This window comes from Eumetopias jubatus, unplaced genomic scaffold (assembly GCF_037043125.1).
Source record: "Eumetopias jubatus isolate StellerSeaLion01/CBP00866 unplaced genomic scaffold, mEumJub1_p1.0 scaffold_14, whole genome shotgun sequence".
Taxonomy (NCBI): domain Eukaryota; kingdom Metazoa; phylum Chordata; class Mammalia; order Carnivora; family Otariidae; genus Eumetopias; species Eumetopias jubatus.
This window is the reverse complement of record NW_028274820.1, coordinates 19,382,622-19,408,741: the sequence shown is the minus strand read 5'-3', so window position 1 is coordinate 19,408,741 and position 26,120 is coordinate 19,382,622. Positions and strand designations below refer to the sequence as shown.

At 41.0% G+C, this 26,120-nt stretch overlaps 1 protein-coding gene across 3 annotated transcripts in view; it reads left to right on the top strand.

Annotated features, from left to right (window-relative positions):
- Positions 1 to 26,120, top strand: part of PRKAR2B (protein kinase cAMP-dependent type II regulatory subunit beta) — a 91,210-nt gene that overhangs the window by 33,115 nt on the left and 31,975 nt on the right. The gene's annotated exons all lie outside the window — the stretch shown is intronic.

Genomic DNA, 26,120 nt, shown 5'->3' with positions numbered 1-26,120 from the left:
GCATTGTAATTAATGAATTGAAGGAAAAGAAAAAGGAGGACGCAAAATAAGGAAGTGGGAGTCCTAGCAGAATGGGGAGATTTGGCCAGATGTGCACAGTGAGGTTGAAGATTCCTGAGCAGGTGTGTGGTTACTGGTGAGGCTGAGGCTAAGAAGACGTGAGGATGGGCTTGGACACCAAAGTCGGCTGTGATAATGGCAGAACTGGAACATGAAGAACATAGAGCTGGATACCTGTGAGGAGGGGCACCTGAACCCGTGAATCCCAGAGACAGCCCCGCACGGGCACGGGGTGGGGTGGGGGGGCCAGGTAGTGGTGTGGATGCCTGTGTGCGGAGCCAGGAGAGCCCCTCACTGTCTTTTGGGTCCCACTGTGTGCGGGGAGCAGTGCCTTCTAAGTAAGGTGGTGTTCCCCGAGGAGAACCAGGCTTCAGATAAGGTGGGGATATGTTGGGAGTGCTTTGTAAAAGCACTTGAGGGTGTGGGGAAGGTGTTGGGAAGGAAGGTAGGAAGGGGTGGGAGGAACTGGCAGGTCAGAAGTTCAATCAGCAGATATTTATGGAGCAGTTACTGTTGCCAGGTACTGTGCAGGTACCACTGCACAGGGAATGACAGCAGCAGATCCTCCCTGACCTTGCGATGTTGCAGTCCAGTGGGGGAAGCATGAAGGGGTGTGACATGAACCTGCGGAGAGTGTGGTCATCTGGAGTCTTGCATCTGGTGGATGACCAAGGTGACAGAGCAAAGCGGGCACGGTTGGATCAAGGGTCTTCAGGTTATAATGTATTCACTGTGGATGCTCGTTTAAACTTTCTTTAAAGCTAATTCTATCAGGTTTCCAATGAGAGCACTTTAACTGTCTGATGTTTACTATAAGCACAATGGACAGTATGGCGTAGAAGTGAAGAGCATGGATCTGAGGTCATTCTGTCATTTCTTGATCAAATACTCAACGAGGGCCTATGATGGGTTTGGCACAGAGCAGTGCCTGAGGCCAACCGACATTGTTTAGGATCTTGGCTGCACCACTTATGAGCTGTGTGACCTTGGGCACCGTACTTAAACTGTCTTTGGTAGGGTTGTTGTAATGCATGAAGTGAATGCAGGCAAAGCTGCTATTTTTTTTTAAGCGCAATGCCTAGCACAGAGTGAGTGTCAGTAAACTTTCATATATCCATAGGCTCAATTTGTTGAATTTTACTCTAGCAAAAATACCATAATATTAGTATCTCTGCTATTTTCTCCTATGATGTACCCCACTTAATTTTAATTGTCCAGAGTACATAATTCTGTGTGTCTCCTACAGCTAATTCTCCTACCCCAAACTTGGATTGACATAACATTGTATCAGCATTTGTGGGAGATGGGAAAGATTTCTCTCAGATGTAACATCCTTTAGCTCTTTAGATAAAATCAGAAAAACAACTTTAGTTTCTCCTAGATTGTAAACTGTATTCTTAGACTGTATTTTGAAAATAGATTGATCTGCCTTTTAAAATTTAACCTTCAATTTTAATCAGGTGTGTGTACATGGAGCCCTCCTACCCCCTCCCCGCATCAGATTGGACCAGCTGCTTCCAGGAGCTGATTGCTAGAAGTGTTACTGTCACTGGGTTCTGAGTCTCTGAGAGCCAGCAGTGTATTTTATACTAGCTAATCATTTGGTCATGTTTTCTGATATTTAAAAAATTAATGACACAACTGAAAACCAAAAAAGTGAATCTGGATCTTCTCTTTCTTTTACCGTCTTCAGCCTTCAGTTACTAAAACTGGAGAACGTTGATTTTGTAGTTGTTGTTTTACTAAGGCAATATAGTTAAACTGCTAAAAAATTAAAATACAGATTAATTGTATGTTGTTTTCAGACAACATAGAAAAAAGGAACCTTTCGTTTGAAAGACCAAATAGCTTAAGTAATTGTGCTGTTAGACCTGTTTCAAGTAATTACGAATGTTATCTTTATTGACCTCCATCAGAAAAGGTAGAGCTGGCCCTCCTCTCCTTAGGTATTTTAAAACAATTCCAAGTTGTAGCTCCCATTTAAAAACAGACATAGATAGTTTAATATGCTCATTGCATAACATGAAGTAACAGGGTACCAGACACAAGGTATTCCAGAAAAGGTACATGGCTTTCTGCTGTGAGGTCATTTTCAGAACTGAATTTCCACAGGTGGCTGGGTGGTATTTGCAGTAGAAACTGAAAACTTAAACTTACAGTAGGTACGCTGATGGCTTTCTAAAAGCAAACTACTTTTGGGGCTCCTAGCTGTCTCACTTGGAGGAGCATGCGACTGTTGCTCTCAGGGTTGTGAGTTTGAGCCTCACATTGGGTGTGGAGATTACTAAGAAAATAAACTTAAAGAAAATTAAAAATAAACTGCTGTTTACAAGTTACCTTTTTATTTGGTCTTTTCACTTCCTTCAGATCTTTTGGTCCTGTTAGAGTGTTGCTTTTCTTTCTTCAGTGAGTTTACATGAAAGGGACAGTTTAAGTATTTCTTAGATTGAGAGCTGTTCTTGGAATTAGAATAATGAGAATGCTTATAATCCAGAATGATATTTTTATGTATTAAAAAATAAACATTTACATTGTATCACATAGACAATAAAGTTTGGAGTTGAACGAAAGTAAAATTTTACTTTAGTAAAATGGTCTTTTTAGAAGGGATTCTTGATGTTAAACTATGTAGTTGGTGGGATGGAAGTCTCTTGGATGGTTGTAGCTGTGGGAGAGTCACACTGTGTGACCCCCCCCGATGGAAATTCTGAGGCAGAGGTCATTATATGTTTTCAAGGCAGCCTGTGAGTCCTGTTAAAAGTTAACTGAGGCATATTAAAAATTTGAAGAGTTTATTTGAGCAAAAATCTATTCAAATTGGGCAGCATCCAGTCTAGCAGATAGCAAGGAGCTCCGAGGAGCTGTACAAAAAATAAAGACTTGTAGGCAGAAGGGAGCAGAAACAAGGAAGTTATGTGTGGCACAAAAATGGGTTGGTTACCGTGCGGTCATTTTCTTTTAGAGGATGGCAGGGGTTTGCCTCACTGGTGCTGACTAAGTGATTCCTGATCGGCGTAAGAGTCTATCTCTGGGACAGCTGGAACTGTCATCGGGTCTCGGTTCGGTGACATGGGGCTTAGCATAAGTGACTCCATTTTGGGCCTTTTGTCTTGTTTTTCATAATCCCAAATGTTTTTCATGAAGTTGTAATCCCCAGAGCTTTTTTCCCCTCACTTGAGTGAAAGAATAAATTTCTCTAACAAGAGAGGTAGCTCAAAATGTGAATAATGATCAGTTACTTTGGTTATGAACCTTAGTAGTCTCATTTGTGAAAGTAGATGACGATGGTGGTGTTAAAAAGTGCACAGGGTCAACTGTGTGCTGGGCCCTGTTGCTCAACTTTGCTTTCCCTGGGATAATCTATGAGAATCACTACCACCGTCTTTGAAGGGACGTTTTCTTATTGTCTTGAAAAGAGAAGGGGATAATAGGTAAATTTAGATAAAAATTAATCTGAATCGGGACATTGAGGGGCAGGGGTAGAGCACAAGTCACACTAGAAACTGCTTATTATACATTTTGCACAGGCCGAAATCAAGAGTTGGATGCTCAACTGACTGAGCCACCCACATAACCCCTCATTTAAAGACTTTTTTAGGGGCATCTGGGTGGCTCAGTCAGTTAAATGTCTGCCTTCGGCTCAGGTCATGATCCCGGGGTCCTGGATCGAGTCCTCCCTTGGGCGCCTTGCTCGGCGGGGAGCCTGCTTCTCCCTCTCCTTCTGCCTGCCACTCCCCCTGCTTGTGCTCTTTCTCTCTCTCTCTGACAAATAAATAAGTAAATAAAATCTTTAAAAAAAAAAAGATTTCTTTTTTTATGATAAAAAAAGCTACATGCTCGTGGTAAAAGTCAAATAGTACAAAAAGCTATAAAATGAAAACTAAAGGTGCTTGTTTCTCCTGCTGTTCCCACTTCCAGCCCTGGAGATCACCACAGCTAACAGCTTCTTGAGTACTTTTCTGGACATTTTTAGGCACGCGCATAGGTAGTTGGAATTTAAATGATATCCAACTCGGGGCACCTGGGTGGCTCAGTCGGTTAAGCGGCTGCCTTCAGCTCAGGTCATGATCCCAGGGTCCTGGGATCAAGCCCCATGTCCGGCTCCCTGCTCAGCAGAAAGCCTGCTTCTCCCTCTCCCTCTGCCTGCCACTCTGCCTACTTGTGCTCTTTCTCTATCTCTCTGTCAAGTAAATAAATAAAATCTTTACAAATAAAAAACTAAAAAATAAAATAAATGATATCCAACTTTCCACATTGTCTTTTTCACCTGACAGTATATCTTGGATTACTTTTCATGTCCTTACATCTAGAGGTGCCTCATTCTTATTGTAATGCCTGAATGGTATTCCATTATATGGATGTATTAAGATTTATGTAACAAAGGTGTTTAAATTTCAGGTATACTGTGTACTTTTGCATAATCATGACAGTAAATCTATAAGTGGGATTGCTTAGTCAATGGTATGAGCGTGTGAAAGTTGTACAGGTATTGTCAGATTGCTTCCTACAACCGCATACTAATTTATACTCTCATCTTGTGTTTAACATAGTGTGAAACACTCAGTATTACAGGATTTTTAAATGTTTATCAATTGAATAGGTCCTTTATGTTTTTAGTTGGCATTTAAAAAAATTTATGAGTGAGGCTTAGCATTTTTTCATTACTGTTGACCATTTGTATTTGTTTTTGTTAGTGAAGTGCCTGTTCAGTTTTTTTACCCTTACTGATTTGATAAGTGTTTGAACTCGGAGGTCAGATGGCTTTGTGTTCAGATTTGGTCTTTGCTACTCACTAGTTGTTTAACCTTGAGATGGTTATTTTGTCTCTTTGAACATTATCTGTAAAATTGGTGGTAAGTGTACTTAACTCATTGGGTATTGTTAAGTGATTAAGGAGCTAATTGGTGTAAAATGCCTAACACATTTCCTAAAGTACAGTAAGAATATATGTTTGCTAGCAGCATTACTAATACTGCTGAGATCTTTTAAAAATTAAGAGTGGTATTTGTCAAATGCCTTCATGGTGTTCACATGATCGTTTGGTTTTTGTCTTTTAACATAATGATATGGTATTGTGTTAATTTTCTAATATTGAACTATTCTTACATTCCTAGGATGAACTCTACTTGGTCATAACATTAATGATTAATCTTGTTCTTGAAATGTCATTAACACATACCAACTGTTATTTTAGTACAAATCAAAACACGTTTTGTAACACAGAATCAAGCTGTGAATTTGAGGTATATTTCAGAGAACATTGTTGGATGTGCTTTCCTGATTTAGGTGAATAATTAGGGATCAGAGCTAGGAGCGATCTATTTAGGAACTGTTGGTTGAAGCACCACGGATCCCAACAAGAGGCATTTATCATGGTTTGGATGTGCTTTCCAGGTCTTGGCTGACATGTCACCTCCCGGGAGAGGCATTCTCCCCCCTGTAACCAGGCGTTATATGTCTACTCATGGAAGAACCAAGTCACCTGCTAGATTCCCTGTCAGGTTGATACCCCACTAGTGGAGCATTAGCCCCTGAAAGAATATGTTCTGAGAAGTGCACAGTCAGAGGGAAACTTGCTGGGATCAAACTTTGCACTCCAGATGGGCTGAGGGACTTTGGAGCAATTATTTAACTTCTCTGGGCCTCAGTTTCCTTGTCTGTAAAATGGGGACAATAACGGTGCCTTACACAAACAGTTGATGGGAGGATTACATGACATATTTCAAGTCAGAGAATGTTAAGAACACTGTAGGCAGCCACAGCTTGGTTGGCTGGGAAGGTTTGTGAGAGGGCTAGTAGAGGAAGGGGTTACAGACTGAGGAAGAACAGCGTGGAGGTCTTGGAAGGGGAGCTTTTGGTGGGGATTTGTGTGCAGAGGCCTGGAGCTTATTCTCCTTCATAGGGCAGTTTGAATGTTTATTCTACTTCATCCTGATGTTTTTTGATAGCTTAGAACCAAATATATCAATCTGTTTTTCAAGACTTACTTCTCATGGAATTCCTATACAGGTGGCATTTATTTATTTAATCACAGCAATTCTATGAGGTAGGTCTTAATTGCCACATTCTAAAGATGAGAAAAGTTGCATTTAATAATGCTTAGTAATGTACAAGGGTCACGCAGCTAATAAATGGCAGGGAAAAACAGCAGAGCTGGGATGTGCTTTGGTCTGTCTGAATCATGTGTTCTTTCTCCACACTATAATTCAGTACTTCCATCTAATCACAGATAGTAATTTATATTCCTGCCTTAACAGATGAATTACTCTCCATAACCAGCTGGTAGAGGGCAGGGACCCTATTTAGCGCTTCCATCATCATAAATACCAGGCACAGCTTTACAAATGAGGAGTCAATAAATAAGAGTGGTTTTCTGTGTGTTAGTTTTGCTAAAGCTAGAGGCATTTTATATGTGATAAAACAAAAGTTTAGTAGTTAAGAAATGAGTTGTTTGCAGGGTGCATCATCATTTTCATAAAAACGCTGAAACAGTTTAAAAAAAAAATACCAACCAGTGGTTCTGAAATGCATGGAGCATAAAACGAAGTTGAAGACCCAAGGCCAGCTTTGCTTTGCTATGGCAGCAACATTTGGTGGAAGAGAATAATTTCAGTTTTGCAGAATACCTTTATCATTTGTAATCTCTGGTTAATATCCCAGATGAGCAGGGATGGATACTCTTGTCAGAGCCACACATGGGCCCTGACTTAGGTGTCACCTACTTTTGTTGTTAGAATTTCTTGAGTTTGACCTCACTGAGATACCACCTCACACCCGTCAGAATGGCTAAAATTAACAAGTCAGGAAACGACAGATGTTGGCGGGGGTGTGGAGAAAGGGGAACCCTCCTACACTGTTGGTGGGAATGCAAGCTGGTGCAACCACTCTGGAAAACAGTACGGAGGTTCCTCAAACAGTTGAAAATAGAGCTACCGTATGATCCAGCAATTGCACTACTGGGTATTTACCCCAAAGATACAAATGTAGGGACCCGAAGGGGTACGTGCACCCCGATGTTTATAGCAGCAATGTCCACAATAGCCAAACTGTGGAAAGAGCCAAGATGTCCATCGGCAGATGAATGGATAAAGAAGATGTGGTACACACACACACACACACACACACACACACACACACACACACACACAATGGAATATTATGCAGCCATCAAAAGGAATGAGATCTTGCCATTTGCAACGACGTGGATGGAACTGGAGGGTGTTATGCTGAGTGAAATAAGTCAATCAGAGAAAGACATGTATCATATGACCTCACTGATATGAGGAATTCTTAATCTCAGGAAACAAACTGGGGGTTGCTGGAGTGGGGGTGGGGTGGGAGGGATGGGGTGGCTGGGTGATAGACATTGGGGAGGGTATGTGCTATGGTGAGCACTGTGAATTGTGCAAGACTGTTGAATCACAGATCCGTACCTCTGAAACAAATAACGCAATATATGTTAGGAAAAAAAAAGAAGATAGCAGGAGGGGAAGAATGAAAGGGGGGAAATCGGGGGTGGGGGAGACGAACCATGAGAGATGATGGACTCTGAAAAACAAACTGAGGGTTCTAGAGGGGAGGGGGGTGGGGGGATGGGTTAGCCTGGTGATGGGTATTAAAGAGGGCACGTTCTGCATGGAGCACTGGGTGTTATGCACAAACAATGAATCATGGAACACTACATCAAAAACTAATGATGTAATGTATGGTGATTAACGTAACAATAAAAAACTTTAAAGAAAAAAAAGCAGAGACAGCGGTTTCTCAACCTTTAAAAAAAAAAGAATTTCTTGAGTTTGAACTTGTTATCTTGTCAATACCACTTTCTTACCAACGACTGCTCTGGGTTTTAGTCTTAGTTCCTTTTAGACCTTTGTCACCTTGTTTTCCTTGTCCCAGTCTTTTTAAACCAGGGTTCCCCTTCATTTCTGATGTTTCCTGGGCTGGCAGGAACTGAAACACACATTGAAATGGGTCAGGCGAACATGGGAAGTTTATTGAAATAGTGGTGGGGGCGGGGTTCTCCAAAAATCATCAAGCTGCAGGGAGGGCAGGCCTGAAGCTGGGCCTCCGGAGGAACTGGGACCTGGGTTTCCAACACTGTTGAGAATCTCTCCACCTCTGTCCTCTGACTCTCTCTTGCTGTAGGCTGCTCTCTCCAGGTGTGGGGATAGGACACCAAAGCTCCACACTTTACACTAATAGCCACCAGGAAGAGACTGACCTGGTATTCTCTGTGATTCAGGCCCCCAAAATCCCAGGAAAGGGTTCTGATTAATTAGCCCACCCATCGTGGGTTGATCTGGAAGCTGTCTCATTTGCCCCTCTGGGGTTCACTAGGATAGAGGGCTCAGAAACCTGGGACTGATTTCAGCCAACCTATTTTGGATTATTAGAATCATGTCTGCTAGCTGATCATTAGATTGGACTGGCTGCCCTGAGGAAGCCCTCTATCCCTCCTTGTCCAGGGCAGCTTCTCCATGGGCCCACGGAGCTTCCTCTCCAGCCTCAGGGGACATCTGCAGCGGACTCCCTACTTTTGCAAGTCAGAGGCAGATGTGCCCTGAGCTCTCTGTGAAGGAAGCTCAACTCACTTGTTCCACCACCTGCTTATTAGGCTGCAGGTGACCCATTTGGTTGTGTTTTTTTTTTTTTTTCCTGCTGAGAAACATTACTGTGTTATGAGAGCATAATACTTTACACATAGAATGGCAATAAATAACAATCCAGACAAATGTCACTTCTTTTCTAAAAGAATGGAACCTATTATCTTGCATATCAGTTCATCTAGCTACTAAAGGAGAAAAGCCCCAAAGAAGAAATCATACTTTACATTTATACCACCAGGTTTTCAAAGGGATAATGTGGGAGGCTAAAGGTCACTGTAATTTTCTTCTTACAAACTGTTTTTTGATGTTCTTTTCTTCACAACAGTGGAACAGCCAACCACCTGGTTCCCTCCTATTACGCAAAATTATTGCATTTTTAAAGTCAGATTGGGCTTTTCCCCCTAGACTTGCAAGGGTTTGTAGTTTGTGAGGGGACGGCCTTCTTTGTGTGCGTGAGTGTTTTTGGAATGTTTACTTTCTGGTAGCTGTAGAAGAGACTGGCTTCGTGGCTGCTTGGTTGGGCTGTCTCTTCACTTAAATTAAGAAGCATTTATCGTTCACTATATGCAAGACAGTGTTCTGCGCACACTGTGAAAGTGCTGGAGGTAAGACTCAGCTTTGTGTCCAAACCCCCTGGAGGAGCTCACCATGTACCCATGAACTTGGACCCATTGATGGGGGGTTGGGAGCCAAACATTTAAGAAAGAATTCCTGAGACCTTTTCCATGCAAATGGGTGCTTTTTTTTATACCACGGAGACAGATTACTGTGGGCAGAAAGAGCTGCATGAAGCTGGTGCTTATATGCTTGGTGCTCAAGCGGGAGAGGACATATAGGGAGTATTATTTCATAAATACTTCTTTCCATTTCTGCTCATAAAACTATTTTGGCAAGATTTCTCTGGTGCTTGTCTTTCAGCTCGATATTAACTATTGGTGAGATGTACAGGCAGTCAGGAGACCCTCTAAGAATGTAGCAACCAGTACGTATTTGATCCCTATCGGAACTATGCAGCCTATAGGTCCGCCTTCTGGGCTAAAGGTGAACATTCTTCTGCATCTTCCCCTCATCACTGTGAGCCAGTTGGAGGACAGCACAGCCGAGTTGGTGGTCATGGTGAATTCCACTCTGATTTCACTATATACATTCTGCAGAGAGCATGAGCTCAAAGGAACAGCTAGACATTCCACTCTGAGCTTGTGCCCTCAACGGGTGAGGGGGAGATATGAATCTACCCCTCCCACTGGCTTGCTCAGTTCCTGCATGCCTTTTGGAGTATGAGCATTTCTAGGTGTCAATTTTTCATACAATGTAGCTTCTAAACCTAAGCCAGAATAACTTCTAGTGCTCAGCAAAAGAAAAAGCTGTCAGTTTTAATGCTGGAGGGAAAACCCACTGTTGGGGACTTACTGTGGGACCATATGACCATCTTCAGCAATGGCTTCCTGTGGGATTTTCAACAATGACATTGACTGTTGGAGATGTTCCCTCTTATATTTAGAATTTATCCCCCACATAATGTGTGATTCCACTGAAATAAGGACACAAACAAGGTGCATTCCATTTTCCTACATAGAAGGGAGCACTAGTCCTAACTTGTGTGCTTAGAGAAAGTGACAGGGAAGAGGTGGCATTTGTGTAGAGTTTTGAGGGAAGAGTAGGTTTTTGATAGGGTGGGAATGGAAGAAATGAATTTCTAGTTGAGCAAACCATATGAAATAAGTAATAGTGAATATTCTAATAAGGTTAGCAATTTATGGGTTTTGGTAAGAGTTTGGCCTTTATTCTGTATGTTGTGGGAAGCATTATACATTTTGGGCCAGAGATACATCATGCCCAGGAGTGGTCAGGTTGGGATCCTGAAGTTTCAAAATGGGTCCATATTATCCCCCTCACCCCTTTCATCTTGATCATTACCCAGGAACAAATTAAGAAGAGGTGGTGTCTTCCTGGGGATAGCCATATGTAATCATCAGACTGCCTTACCAAGTTCCGTGAACTAGGAGGAACTGAGGGAGGGAGGTAGACCATCAGCCCATTGTGCTGTTATTGACATATGCATTGTATATGTTATAAACCCAGCAGTGCAGTGTTGTATTCCTTTATGAAATCTTGTCTTTTAAAGTAAAAATTAAGAGGGGAAAAAACCCAGCAAAATATGTTCATACAGTCTTTCATATTTACTCACGTGTTTATCTTTTCCAATGCTCTTCATTTCTTCCTGCCAATTTGAGTTAGCATCTGATGTCATGTCCTTTTAGCCCCAAGGACTTCCTTGAGTATTTCTTGTAGGGCACAATTGCCAGCAACAAATTTCCTCAGTCTTTGCTTAACTGAGAATGAATTCATGTCATCTTCCTTTTTAAAGGATAGTTTTGATGGGTATAGAATTCTTTGTCAAACAATTTCTTTCAGCAGTTGAATATGGCCTTCTGATCTTTATTGTTTCTGATGAGAAGTTAAATATTAATTATTTTATTGTTTCCTTGTATGCTAAGTTTCATTGAGATTCTTGGACCATTAAGTTAATGTTTTTCATAAAATTTGGGAATAGGAGGGCCCTTATTTCTTCCTCTTTTTTTCCTGCCCCTTGCCTTCTTATTTTTTGGAACTGCCATTATGTGTAGGTTAGCATGCTTGATGTTATCTCACAGGTCTCTGAGGCTCTCTTCATTTTTATTTATTCATTTTTTGGTCTGTTCCACAGATTGAGTAGTTTCTGTTGCTGTCTTCAAGTTCCTCGATTCTTTCTATTGTCAAATCAAACCTGGTGAGCCGATCTAGTGAATTTTCTGTTAGTAGGCTTTTGAACTCCAGAATTTCATTTGGTTCTTTTTCATAATTTCTCCCTCCTTCTTGAGGTAAAGGTATTTGTTGAGTCATTGTCATCATACTTTAATTCTTTAAACCTGGTTTCTTTTAATTCTTTGAACAATAGCTGCTTTGGGGTCTTCGTCTGCTGAGTCCAACAGCTGGGCCCACTCAGAGACAATATCTATGATCATTTTTTTCCTGAGAATGGATCACACTTTCTCGTTTCCTTGCTGTTCTTTCCCATTCTTAAAAGGTTTGCTGAGAACTGGCATTCAGCAATTCTGAATTTTAATCTCTTCTATCTCTGGGTTGTTGCTGTTTTTTGCTCAGTAACTTTCCTATGGTAAATGTGTGGACTCTTGTCTCCACTGAGTATGTGGCTGCTAATGTCCCTGTTTTTGTTTTTGTTTTTTTTTAATGGGGAAAAAATAATTCACTCTGGCTTTCCAGGTTTAGCCCCTGTGTGTGCAGGGCTTAGTGGTCTGTCAGTGATTGGTTAGAGGTTATACTCACATGCCTTGAGCCAATGGATCTGTGTTTGAATTGGGAAGCATGTTCAAATTTCAGATAGTTTTAAAGGGTGCTCCGACTTCTGACTACCATCTTGGTCTTCTCTACATGTACTACATCTTTAAAACAGCCAGGGATATGTAGATGTCCTGGGTCCTGTCTAGTTTCTCCTGCATGCCCACACAGCCTTCCAGTCAGCCATGGACATTTGAAGAGCTTATTGAAGCTTCTCTTTGAGGTTTCATTTTTTTGGTTTAATTTCTAGTTAGTCTGTTGATCTGTTGCTTGCCGCAGCCAGAACCACGACCAATGCTAGGCAAGCTACTGGTCTTCCTGTTTGTTTACCACCAAGACCACCATTACCAGCCTTGCTGCTAGACATTGGTTCTTTTGTGCTCTACCCTCGATCAGGTTAGCCTCCTGCAGCAGCAGAGCTGGTAGAGCTGCCCTGGTGACCAAGCTGGGGATGGGGGTATCTGGGATAGCAGCTCCAAGCAAGAATGCTGTGGACTTCCTGTGGAGAAATGGCAATTACATATAGCTCTCTGTCCCAGGTTCCTAGCACAGAGCTCCTAAATGCCCCTTGTAATATCCTAAGTGATAAGAGCCTTGGGAACATCCTTTGTGCTACTATTTGGTCTTTGATTCTGGCTCCTGACACAGAACTCCGAAATCCTTTGGAATTTCCTGGGTGGTAGGAGTGTCTTTTGTTCTAGTGGGGTGACTCTTGGTGGGCTTCTGGATAGTTTCAAGATGGGGGCTGGTCACCAGAATGACCAAGCCATGATCAGAAACTTAGAACTTTTGGCTCTATTCTCCATCCTCTGGGAAGAGGAGAGGGGCTGGAGATTGAGTTATGATCAATCATGCCTATTTGATGAAGGCTCCATAAAAATCCCCGAAGTACAGGGTTTGGTGAACACTTCTACATGCTGGAAGGGTGGCACACTCTGACTCAATGCGGACAGAAGGTCCTGTGCTCAGGACCCTTCCAGACCTTACCCTATGCATCTCTTCACCTGGCTGTTAAGCTGCATCCTTTATATATTCTTTATCATGTAATAAACTGGTAAACATGTTTTCCTGAGTTCTGTGATGGACTCTAAGGAGGGGTTGTGGCAGACTGCAATCTGTAGGCAGGGTACCCAAGTTGTGGGTAACCTTTGTACATACTACTTGCACTTGGCATCTGCAGTGGGGGTCAGTCTTGGGGGACCGAACCTTTGCCTTGTGCGATCTGATGTTAACTCCAGGTACATAGTGTCAGAACTGAATTGAATTGTAGGACACCCAGCTGGTGTTGGTGAATTAGTCATTGTGTAAATAAACCCACATTTTTGGTATCAGATGTGTTTTGAGTGTAGTGGTAGTGTAAGTAAATGAAGAACATGCCTGTGTTTTTTCCTGTGTGCTTCCACTGTTGTAACTTGAGGTTCAGTAGTTTTGTATGAAAAAAATGCCTCTCCATTCGTTGGATGCCTTTAATCGATCTCCAGAGTCGTGAAATGGTTTTGTTTTTTTTGGAAATTTTGTCTTGTTTTATCATTGCTTTTGAGGTGAGGATTTGCATACTCTTAACTCTCCCGTACTGCACCTCTGAGGGTGGTTTTTTAAGTATTGAAGGCTTAGAGGAAGCCATATCATTGTAAGATTGAGGTAGACATTAAGCCAGTGTTCTCATTTTATGTGAAAAGATTTATTGGAAAGAAAGCTTTCAGTGATAGAGCAGTCTTGTTGAAATTATTTTTCATAACTACTTTCGAATAAGTTTTAGTACGTTGATTCTGTCAGTTGTAGAAGCTTATGTTTTTAGGAGGTATTAAATTATAAAAGTAATTCTGACAGGGGATCAGATGCATTAAAAAGACAGACTGATTATTAGCAGGATAACTTTTCCTGGGTTTTTAAGCCCTTTTTATGTTTGAGATGTGAATGGGAGTTTTATGATCATCTCTTTAAAAAAAATTATTTGATTATAAATACAGTGCTTTCTGTGTTGAAAATGAGGAGAACCTAGGAAAGCACAAATAGGGAAATAAGCATCATCACAACCATACCACCAAGAAACAACAAACTTCGATGTCTGCCCTGCCAGATTGATGCACACTTTATATGGGCTCAAACCGTGCACCTGTCTTGAAACTTGCTTCAAAAAACAAAAACAAACTAATAAGATTTAGTGACCATTTCCTATGTCATTAGATACTTCTGTAAAATGTAATTTTTATTTTTTATTTTTTAATCTTTTTAAATGTAATTTTTAAATGGCTATGTATATATGAATATCTATCATTAATTTATTGTTTACTGTTGGAATTCAGATTTCTTCTATTTTGAACTATCATCTCTTCAGATTTTTTGCAGGGCACTTCCTAAACTGGGCATGAGCATTTTCTTTTTTTTTTAATATTAAAATATGGTTTTGACCGACAATGGGAGAAAATATTTGCAAGTGACATATCAGATAAAGGGCTAGTATCCAAAATCTATAAAGAACTTATCAAACTCAACACCCAAAGAACAAATAATCCAATCAAGAAATGGGCAGAAGACATGAACATTTTTCCAAAGAAGACATCCAAATGGCCAACAGACACGTGAAAAAGTGCTCAACATCGCTCGGCATCAGGGAAATCCATATCAAAACCTCAATGAGATACCACCTCACACCCGTCAGAATGGCTAAAATTAACAAGTCAGGAAACGACAGATGTTGGCGGGGATGCGGAGAAAGGGGAACTCTCCTACACTGTTGGTGGGAATGCAAGCTGGTGCAACCACTCTGGAAAACAGTATGGAGGTTCCTCAAACAGTTGAAAATAGAGCTACCATATGATCCAGCAATTGCACTCCTGGGTATTTACCCCAAAGATACAAATGTAGGGATCCGAAGGGGTACGTGCACCCCAATGTTTATAGCAGCAATGTCCACACTAGCCAAACAGTGGAAAGAGCCAAGATGTCCATCGACAGATGAATGGATAAAGAAGAAGTGGTATATATACACAATGGAATATTATGCAGCCATCAAAAGGAATGAGATCTTGCCATTTGCAATGACGTGGATGGAACTGGAGGGTGTTATGCTGAGTGAAATAAGTCAATCAGAGAAAGACATGTATCATATGACCTCACTGATATGAGGAATTCTTAATCTCAGGAAACAAACTGAGTGTTGCTGGAGTGGTGGGGGGTGGGAGGGATGGGGTGGCTGGGTGATAGACATTGGGTAGGGTATGTGCTATGGTGAGTGCTGTGAATTGTGCAAGACTGTTGAATCACAGATCTGTACTTCTGAAACAAATAATGCAACATATGTTAAGAAAAAAGAGAAAGAAGAAGAGAGCAGGAGGGGAAGAATGAAGGGGAGTAAGTCGGAGGGGAAGACGAACCATGAGAGACGATGGACTCTGAAAAACAAACTGAGGGTTCTATAGGGGAGGAGGGTGGGGGGATGGGTTAGCCTGGTGATGGGTATTAAAGAGGGCACAGTCTGCGTGGAGCACTGGGTGTTACGCACAAACAATGAGTCATGGAACACTACATCAAGAACTAATGATGTAATGTATGGTGATTAACATAACAATAAAAATTTTAAAAAATATGGTTTTGAAATTTATTTATTTTAGTTAACATATAGTGTATTATTAGTCACAGGGGTAGAGTTCAGTGATTCATCAGTCTTATTTAACACTGAATGCTCATTACATCACATGCCCTCCTTAATGCCCATCACCCAGTTACCCTATTCCCCCCCACCTCCACTCCAGCAACCCTCACTTTGTTTCGTAGAGTTAAGAGTCTCTTATAGTTTGCCGCCCTCTCTGTTTTTATCTTATTTTATTTTTCCTTGCCTCCCCGATGTTGGGCATGAGCATTTTCAAGACTTTTAACAGTTTCAAAATGACTCTTCCATCTTTACAGTTTCCCCAGTTTAGAATTTCATCAGCAGTGTATGACAGAGCTCATTCTAAAATAGGCACCCTCTCTAAAACTGGATTTTATTTAAAAAATGAGTAATTTTGCTAACTTAGATTTTAAATGTTTAATCGCTATTTTACCTTATTTGTATATTTCCTATCTTATTGCCTTTATATTGTTTTTAATAAAAAATTCATTTAAATTCATTGTCATTTATCACCTCACAAATCTTGACATTGTTTTTCAAGTTTCCCTTAAAAAAATAGAAACGGAATTTTTCTTTTCTTCAAGAGGCAAGTCCTATTAGGCTTTTATAAGGATTTATTTTTGACTTTAAATAATGCATAAGCTAGACTCAGTTGCATTTACTTGTAAATATATACCACATATTTTAAGTTGTGTATTAATATTGGGTATTGATATATATTGTTTTGTTACAATTTGGTCATATTTTTCTAAAATAGCATTGGAATTCTTATTAGACTTCTGATAATGAAATGGAGAGGCTTGATTGAAAGATGTTCACCTAATGCTCACATTTGGTAGTTTTATTACTAAACCTGGAAGCTGGGAATTGACCAAACTCTTTTTCCATAATTCTGGCTTATATTTAGTCCCAACTTCACATCCTAGAATGATCTGGTCAGATGGTACTTGTTCTGAAAATTTATTAATAATGAGAAAAATCCTTTAGTGTTTCTATTCCTATGATTTTTTCATAGGTACATGTTAGACAAGCATTAGTCTCAAAAACAGTAAACAGATAAAATTATTCAGAAGCTTTAAGTAGCCCCAGCTCCTCTGCATCTGAAAGGCAAAATTGTGTTTTGATATATGTGGGCATATCATTCACAATCAACTAGTATTTATATTCATATTACTTTAATGTGATCCAAGGTCTCAGACCAAAATAAAATGCAAGAGTTGGGCATTTGGGCAGACTCTTGGGAAGCTGTTTGTTGACTTTTAATCAAAGCATGAGAATTCTTTTTTGATATCTCCTTGGCTATTAATTTCTGAAAATTCATAACAGTCATCAAATATAATGCTCAGAAATCCTCATTAGACTATTTCAGCAAAACACAAATGTAATTTCTATGATAGTGCTGTCCTCTAAAACAGATGGATCTACTTACCGTCGGCTACTCAACAGTTCTGGAGAATATCATTGAGGAATTATAGTGATTAATAGTAAACACATACATGGGCTTTAAAATATTAATGGTTATCAGAATATATTCTCCTCAGAATTATTCTCCAGGACCTTTTTATGGTATCTCTCTATCTTACTCTTGGTCATTTGTAAGTTTTTATTCTTTTGCTTAAAGAAAATTCACTTGGAATATATTATTTGGAAAATACCCATATGTTGGGTCCTTAGATTACATGCACTCACCATTTCCTGGATCTTGCACATTGTTAAATTTCCTTAACTAATGAAAGGAGCATTAGTAGCTACAGGGAGACCACTGTTCCACGTGAGAGGGAGTGGGGCTCATGTGGTGCTCCTCCATTCTCTGAGTCCCACAGGCTACGCATAGGGTATGGACGGTATTATGTAGAACATTCAGAAACGTACCATGTTGACATGATTCTTTTTATAAACCTGTTGAATGCTTTGTCCTCTTAATTTTGCCATACTTATAAATGAGTTGATTTTATAATAAAAGAGCTGATGGTTTCAGGGACTGAATACATATGTATAGAGCATGTAGTGGAAAGACAGGATTGGGGATGGGTTCCAATGATTGATTCCACACACTTTAAAGTTTTAAAATACTTTGGAATCTAAGTCTAGAATAAAAATTCGCCTGCCATATGTATATGGGTCCTGAGATAGTTGGGACTTTGTTTTGCCTTTGGAGACATTTTTGAAGAAAAATTCATACATTTTTTGGAACAAATTAAAAGAATGTTTTGGTTTCCATTATCTTTAATAATAGGGAAATAGCAAATGATGGACAGAGTCTCATTTATTTGAAGCTCTCTATTGTGCTCAGTTATGATCTCAACGACACAGCTCCTCTGGTGTCCTGTGCATGGTGGTTTATTTGTGAGGTGTGAATTGTTCTTGATTTACAGTCACTTAAAGAGGACTGGTATACAGATGGGGGAAAATTGTTTTTAGAAACAAAAACATAGAAATGAATTGGTAAGTTATGAAGTCTTACTCTAAATATCTCTCTTTTCTTTTCTTAAGATTTATTTATTTTTTATTTGAGAGAGAGAGCACGGGCACTGGGGAGAGGGGGCAGAGGGAGAGGGAGAGAGAATCTTAAGCAGACTCCCCACTGAGTGTGGAGCCCAATGTTGGGCTCGATCTCACAACCCTGAGATCATGACCTGAGCTGAAATCAAGAGTGTGACACTTAACCAACTGAGCCACCGAGGCACCCCTAAATATCTCTCTTGTTAAAGGGCAACAAAAACAATGGGTTTGTAATGATTCAGGGTAGTTGAGTAAAATGTGTGGTATAGCTAAAAAGTTTTTGTGACAGTAGGCTGTTTTATAGTGGAAATAACAGGAAAAAATTTATAGCCATTTTTTAGGATTGGTAGTTATATGTTGGGGATGATTCAAGAATCTCCCTGAACGAAGGTTTATATTGCTCTTTTTGTAGCTGAAATGTAGGCAGTAATGGTAGATTATAATAACTTTTAATGTTTCAATGCAGGAAATAGTAAAATATTAAGTGAAATGTTCAATGACTAAATAGTCAATGAATATTTGGAAGGCAGTTTTAAGGAAATTGTCATGATTCTGTTCAGAGTTTATGAGACTTAGTCTGTAGATTTTTAAGCTAAGAACATTTCCCCCTATTTTTAAGTAAACCATATGGTTGATTTCAATACTCTCCATTCCCCTTCTAAGCCCCTGGTGGAGAGGACAAGAGAGGAATCCTTGAGCGTAGGGCCATCAGGGGGTTGTGTTGGTCATTAGGACTCTTCATAATGTTCTGGTTTTCTCTCCTCTGAGCACCTGCAGAGATACACGTCCCTGTGTCCTTGAAGTTAGGAATGGCCACGTCACTTGTCCTGTGAGCTGTGATTATATATTCCTTCTTGACAGAGGGGACACATATCACTTGCAGGCAGAGGCTTTAGGGGTGCAGGGAAGGAAAAATTCTGCACCCTCTTTGGGTCTCTGGCTGGGCCTAAGAAACTGACATAAGAATAACAAAAGGTCTTACACACATTTTATTGAATTTTTACATGTTTATGGGGTCCTTCCCAAGAAAATGAAGACCCAAACAAGTGACTAGAGCAGGAAGCTTTTATATTTTCTGGGCAATAATAAATCTGTGAAGGATTACAAGACCAAGGGGTTTGGGCTCCTGGCAGTAAATGGGTAAGGGTTGTTTATGCAGCCTTCTCGGCCCTAACTTCTTTGTCTCTGGTGATAAGGATGTCCCCCTTCCTTCTGGTACAGGGACGGTACCTTTCACATGGGAGATTGCTGGGGCAGAGGGCAGGGTGCGGGAGGTCAGAGTGACCTTCCTTCTGCTGTTTTGTCGATGGTTAACTTGAGGTGCCATGTTTTGGGGTGCTGTATCTTGAACCCGTCGGGCCATGAGCAGTTTGCCGCTGCCTTGGGGACTGGTGACATTCCAGATGGTGGTGGCTCTTTCAGCCCTCAGCCTTCACAAAGACGACTTGAAGCAAAGTACCCACGGTCCTGAGATGGACCTACCCTGTGAGCAAGAAGTACACTTCTGTTTGAAGTCCCTCGGATTTGGGGAGCCTTGTTACTGTAGTATTAGCCAGCCACCTTGACAGGCAATTTCCCTAGGTCTAAGATCAAAAGGAAATCCTACTTTCCTCAGCACTACCATGACTATTCCTTTTCCTAACCATTTTTGTTAATCATTTACTGTATGCCAGTCACAGTTCTAAGTGCTGGAAATACAGCCCCAGACAAAACCGGCGCCTCTCTTCTCAGACTTGTTCCCACCGCTCCTTCGCCGCCTGGGGGCTTCTCTCTGTGGAGCCTTCTCTGTTCTCTGAGCAGCTGCTCGCTGCTTTCTCCTCTCTGTGCTTCTCCAGCATTCTTTCACTCTGCATCATCGCCCAAATTCCACAAACCTTTTTTTTTTTAATGGTAAATAAAAATTCCCATGGGTCCTTTCTCTTGACTGTGCTTTGGGAACAAAATGGGAGCTTCTCTACTGTGGTCATGTCCAGATGCTTTTGCTCTGTGGATTTGAAGTTAGGATTGTCACCAATGTGTCAGAGCAGATGTATAGCGCACTTCCTGAACAGACGTGTGGATGAGGCGGGGGAGGGGACAGACTCTTGACTGCCGCTGTGTCGTCTCTTCCCTTTACTTCACCGGAACTACTGTATCTTATCCCCGTGCTTCTTGGTCTTATTTTTGTTATTGGCTCTCCCCCAAAGTCTTTTTTTTAGGCGCTTTCCCCTCATCCCTCTCATCCCCACAATGAGATTTTAATGCCACAGACACACTGTGTAGCAGTTTCTGTACTGTGTGTATGTATGTGCTTTATATATAAAAAAAAAGATTTAAGTTTTTTTTTGCCTCCTCCCCCAACTAATCTTGCTTGAGAATGCATGCCTTAAACTAGTATTTGTAAAGGTAAATTTTTTTCCCCTTTGTAGGAGGGCATTTCCACTTCAGTAAGCTAAGTTTAACCATATTGAAGCAGAACTCTGTTGTCTAATACACCTGTGCTTTTAGCATAGCTTTCTTTTAAGCTGATTATCATTTAAATAAGTATGCTAAAATCTTAGTGTATTGAGAACATTGGAAAAGTAAATTTTACATAAGTTTTCCAGAAGTCAGTTTTTTTTTTCTAGGTTAAAAGCCTATAAACCACGCAATTTTTCTGTACAGGCCACATTTGCTTTTTACTCCTTCAACAAATATTTATTGAGGGCGTACTGTGCACAAGGCTCTGTGCCAGGTGCTGAGGCCCAGTAGAGTGGCTCATGGAGTTCAGGCTGGTTCCTTTATGCTTTAGTTAGGCAGAGAGGTAGCACGGGTTATGTAAACTGGTCCAGTGCAGAGCTGTTTGTACTAATTTTTATACATTACCAACAAAGTACAGTGCCCCTGGGAGTTGCTGTAACCCCTGTGTGGTATAATAACAAGGGTACTTGGTCTTTGTCCTGAGTGGTGAGAATTTCTTTGGTGCCCAGTGACTCTTGGCTGAGGGGCTTCTAGATAGCCTCAGAATAGGGGCTGGTTGCCGGAAAGACCAAACTTTGATTAGAAGCTCGGAACTTTTCCACCCTTTTCCCCTCTTCCAACCCGGGAAGGGGAGGGAGGCTGGAGATTGGGTTAATCACCATTGGCCAGTGATTTAATCAGTTGTGCCTCTGTAATGAAACCCTAGATGACAGGGTTAAGAGAGCTTCCAGATTGGTGATCACATTGGGGTGCTGGGAGGGTGGCATACCCAGAAAGGACTTGGAGGCTCTGAGCCCCTCCCCCATGCCTCACCCTAGGTATCTCTTCCATTGGCTCTTCTTGAGTTACTTCCTTTATAGTAAACCTATAAGAGTAAGGAAGGTACTTTCCTGAGTTCTGTGAGTTATTCTAGTGAATTATGGAACTAGGGAAGGGGCCATGAGAACCCTCAATTTATAGCTGGTTGTTCAGATGTGTGGGTGGCCTGGGAATCGAGATTAGCATCTCAAGTGGAGGCAGTCTTGCAAGACTGAGCCCTTTGACTTGTGGGACCTGACACTAACTTGAGGTAGATAGTGTCAATTACACTGAATTGTGAGACAGCCCATTTGGTGTCAGAGAGAGGGAGGAGTGCTGTTGAAAAAAAACAACACGTATTTGGTATCATGATGGGAAAAAAGTCCCTTACCTCTTGTCTGTCACTGCAGTTGACCCTTGAGCAACACGGTTTGAACTACACAGGTCCACTTATACGTGGATTTTTTTTTCAGTAGGCACAGTATAGCATTTTCTCTTCCTTAAGATTTTCTCAATAACATTTTTTTCTCAAGCCTTCTTTGTTACAAGAATACAATATATACGGGGGCGCCTGGGTGGCTCAGTCGTTAAGCGGCTGCCTTCGGCTCAGGTCATGATCCCAGGGTCCTGGGATCGAGCCCTGCATCGGGCTCCCAGCTCTGCAGGAAGCCTGCTTCTCCCTCTCCCACTCCCCCTGCTTGTGTTCCCTCTCTCACTGTGTCTCTATCTGTCAAATGAATGAATAAAATCTTAAAAAAAAAAATACAATATATAACACACATAACATACAAAATATGTGTTAATCAACTGTTTGTTATCAATAAGACTTCCGATCAACAGTAGGCTCTTTGTAGTTACGTTTTCAGAGGGTCAGAAGCTATATGTGGATTTTCAACTGCATAGAGGGTTGGCACCCCTGACTCCTACATTGTACAAGGGTAGAGAGGTCAATTGTGCACAGCTGTGTGTGTGTGTGTGTGTACGCGCACGTGCGTGCACATATTACATGAAAAGATCAAGGGCCAAGCCCCAGAAGATGCAGAGTCAATATGGTTCTCACTTCCCTGTTCTGTCTTGCTGACTGTGACAGGTGTCTGGCCACACAGTGCATGCATATCACAGTACAGTGTGGAAATCTTGGCCCATTCTAGATGACTGATGTATTGACAAATAGATATATGGAAACATAACAGGGAAACCTCAATATAGGGTTCACTCAAAGAATAGGGCTCTATCCTTCACTACTGTGTAATCGCCAAACCAAGAAGGGAGTATATAGTTTCAGGCTCAATTTCACATTGCCCAGGAGGGATAGGGTAAATACATTTTAGAAAGAATACAAAGCAGCTCATATTCTCTAGAGGCTTTGGTTTGAGGGTCCTTCTGGGCATAGAACCTCTCATCCATTCGTTCCTTGTACAGAGAGTTACTGAGCTTCCAGGGTCTGTGCCAGGCTCCTTAGTGAACAAAACAAAAGGTTCTCATTTCACTCTGTTTCTATTTCTTGGACAAATGGTGTTAGACATTTTAGCAAAGGACAACTTTTTATTAATTCATTCAACTTGCGTTTGAGAGTCTGTCATGCAGGTAGAATATCAGGAGATATTTAAACAAGATATTATCTCTGTCCTCAAGGACCTTGCAGGCCTCTTTGTTCATTAATCAGTCGTTCATTCAAAAAGTGTGTGTTGAGCCAGGTCAGTGCTAGGGAAATAGAGTTCCAGGAGCGCACAGTTAGTTCCGGAAGGGCTGTAAGTCTCAGCCTGGAGGGTGAACACAGAGTAACCACTCTGGTAGAGTACAGTGTAGTAAGAGACAAGAATGAGCTCTCTCTGCCCACGGTATTGGGAACACAGAAGCAAGGGGAGCACAGAAAGTGGGTTTTCCTAACTTAGCTCTGAGGAGGTAAGGCTCTTGTCTTGATTTTTTAGTTGGGGCTGGAGAGAAGGGATGGCTTGGAAAGGAGGATGTGTCAGGGTTCCAACCCGAGGAAACTGCGTAAGTGAAGATGGCAATGTCCAAGCCCGCAGGTGCTGTATTTTACTCTGGCTTTCAGAGGTGATGGTAGATGGACTGGAATGTAGTGAAACATTGCACCTACATGTCAGGAACTAAATCCTGGTAATATTGGCACGGGAAATAGTTAAATGAAATGGGCAACCGAGAAACAAGTAAGTGATAAAGTAGACACCACAAATCAGAAGACTGTCAAGTAACAAATAATACTGGGACAATTGATAAGTTATTTAGAAGAACAATAGAATCTTACTCCTCATGATTTTTAGTCAGAGTATAGGAGCTCGGAACTTAAAAATCAGAGCATGAAGGTTTCCTTCTGTGAAATAAAATTTAAGATCAACACTAGTGTCTTATCTACTCTACTACCTCATTGAATATATTGATCCCCTTAGCTGGGCTGACGGCCTGGGCCGCCTATTCACGAGGGCTCTGAGTTTGGTCTAATGTTCTCTTGGTGCCCTCTTGAGATTCTGAGTTTTTGAAAATGGCGCTGTTTTCATTTTGCACTGAGCCCTGCTAATTAGGTAGCAGTCCCGCCTGTGAGATTGGTCATCTACGGAAACAAAGTCACAGAGCCAAGCTTTAAAGAAGTAGATGTCCTCATGCTTTCTGGAAAGTTGGAGCCAGCAGGATTAAAGTGGGCACCATGAGCAGGACCATCTGTATGGTGTGTGTGGAAGGCTCAAGCTGTCCCAGACTGATGCCACCTAACATTCACTTCCTCCTAGCTCATTCTCAGCAAGCAACCCTTTAATTGTGATTTGCCTTCTTCCACGGTCTTCCTGTGTCGGAGAGAGAGCTGGTCATGCTGACTCCATACTTGATTCAGGGAGTTACTAAATTGGCATTCTGGTGATACTCATCAGTGAGGTTCTTTAATGAGAGCCTGCCCCTGAGAGACAGGTCCCCTTCTGTTCGGTTTCTGAGACAGAAGGCTCAAGTCCAGCCTTGATGCTGGTGACTTCCCCAGAGTCAAATGCAGAACAATAGTTAAGAGCAAGGGCTCTGGGGTCAGCCAGACACTGCTGGGATCAGCTATGGGTCGTGTCGTCCTAGAATGTGTGATCTGGGCCAAGATACATAACCTCTCTCTGCCCTAGTCTCTCATCTGTCAGGGGGTGATAGGAAACCCGTCTGTCTTAGGGTTGTTGTGATACTGAATGAAAAAACATACACTAGGTCAGGGGTTCTCACCCTCAGCACTGGTGATATTTTGAGCCAGGTGGTTGGGGGTTGCGGGGGAAGGGGATCCTGTCCTGGGCAATCGTAGGATGTTTATCAGCATCCTTGGCCTCCCTCAGTAACGAGTGGCTTCCCCGACAGTCCCCATGGTTGTGACAATGAAAATGTCCCCAGACATTGCCAGTTGTCCTCTGGGGGCCAAAACTGGCCCTGGTTAAGAATCCCTCACTCACTGGCCAGTGTGTATCTAGAGCAGTGCCTGGAGGAAAGAACGCTAACGTCAGGATTTATAGTAATAATGGCAGTAGTAAGGCTAATGATGATGGTACTCTTCATGCCGTCCGGGCCTCTGTGAAGACATTTGTCAGCTTGTCGCTGATCCTCTGTTCTTTAAATTTCTGTATCTCTGGCAGAGTAAAGTCCTTATGAATTAAAGGGTAAATGTAAAAAAAAAACAAAAAACTTTTAAAAAACCGGAAGAGAAGTAATCTTTACATTTGCAAAGAAGGAGTTTCCTAGCTCAAAACCAGTGGTGTTTTTCTGATGTTTATTGTTGAGTTTAAATCATATTGGGGAATTTTCATCCTTGATCTCATTGCATTAAAAATAAACATGCATAACCTGTGACAACTTTGTAATTATAGTGAAAAAGCAAACTGGATAAAAAGATTATGAGAAATATAACAAAGTGGTGTTAAGAAACTGGTGTAAACCAAAAAGAAAATCAAATGCATACTGAGGTTCCTCATAAAGGCAAAGGCAGAAATATAGTCAGCTTTATAAACATTTGAACATAGTTAAAATTCAAAATAATTTTTAAAAATTTCAATAATTTTTCATCTAATTTGCCAAGATTTAAGCAGTAACATCCATTTCTGTTTTATAGTTTAAAGGAATCTTCTTACACATTCTTTGTTAGAACAGTGGATTGGTATAGTCCCTCTAGAAGGAAGCTTGGTAATAAGTATGCCTTAAAAATTGTCATAACTGTTAGCCCCCCAAAAATAACATTTGGGAATAATTCCTACAGCATAATCTGAAATATAGACAAATATTTATGCATGAAGATGTTTATTGCAAGCTTATTTTAATAGAAGCCAGCTAAGTGTCTATCTAGTATTAAGGGAGTGGTTAATTCTAGCTTATGGTAAACAATCAGCAGTCCTTAAAATGATTTTTGCAAAATGTTTCTAATGGCATGTGAAATTCTTACAGTGTTAAATGAAAAAAGCAAGTTTTAACATTGCATATGCAGTATGAAATACACTCAGCTTAAAAACTAGAAAGGAATATGAACGTGTTAATCGTATTTGCTCTTGGAAGATTGGGTTGTGGATAATTTATGAAAAGTACTTATAATTATGATTAAATTGATCATTTCATAGCAGACTTAGGCTTTTTGGGGGGGGTCTGTTCTTTAAGTAATTTTTAGATCTTATGCATTTCTGTAGCTTAGAAACGAAGGTGGAAGAGGTGAAACTGTTTCTCTGAATAACAGAAAGCAGAAAACAATTGTCATTGTCTTAAAGTGCAGCTTTATATTTTAATAAATTCGTTAT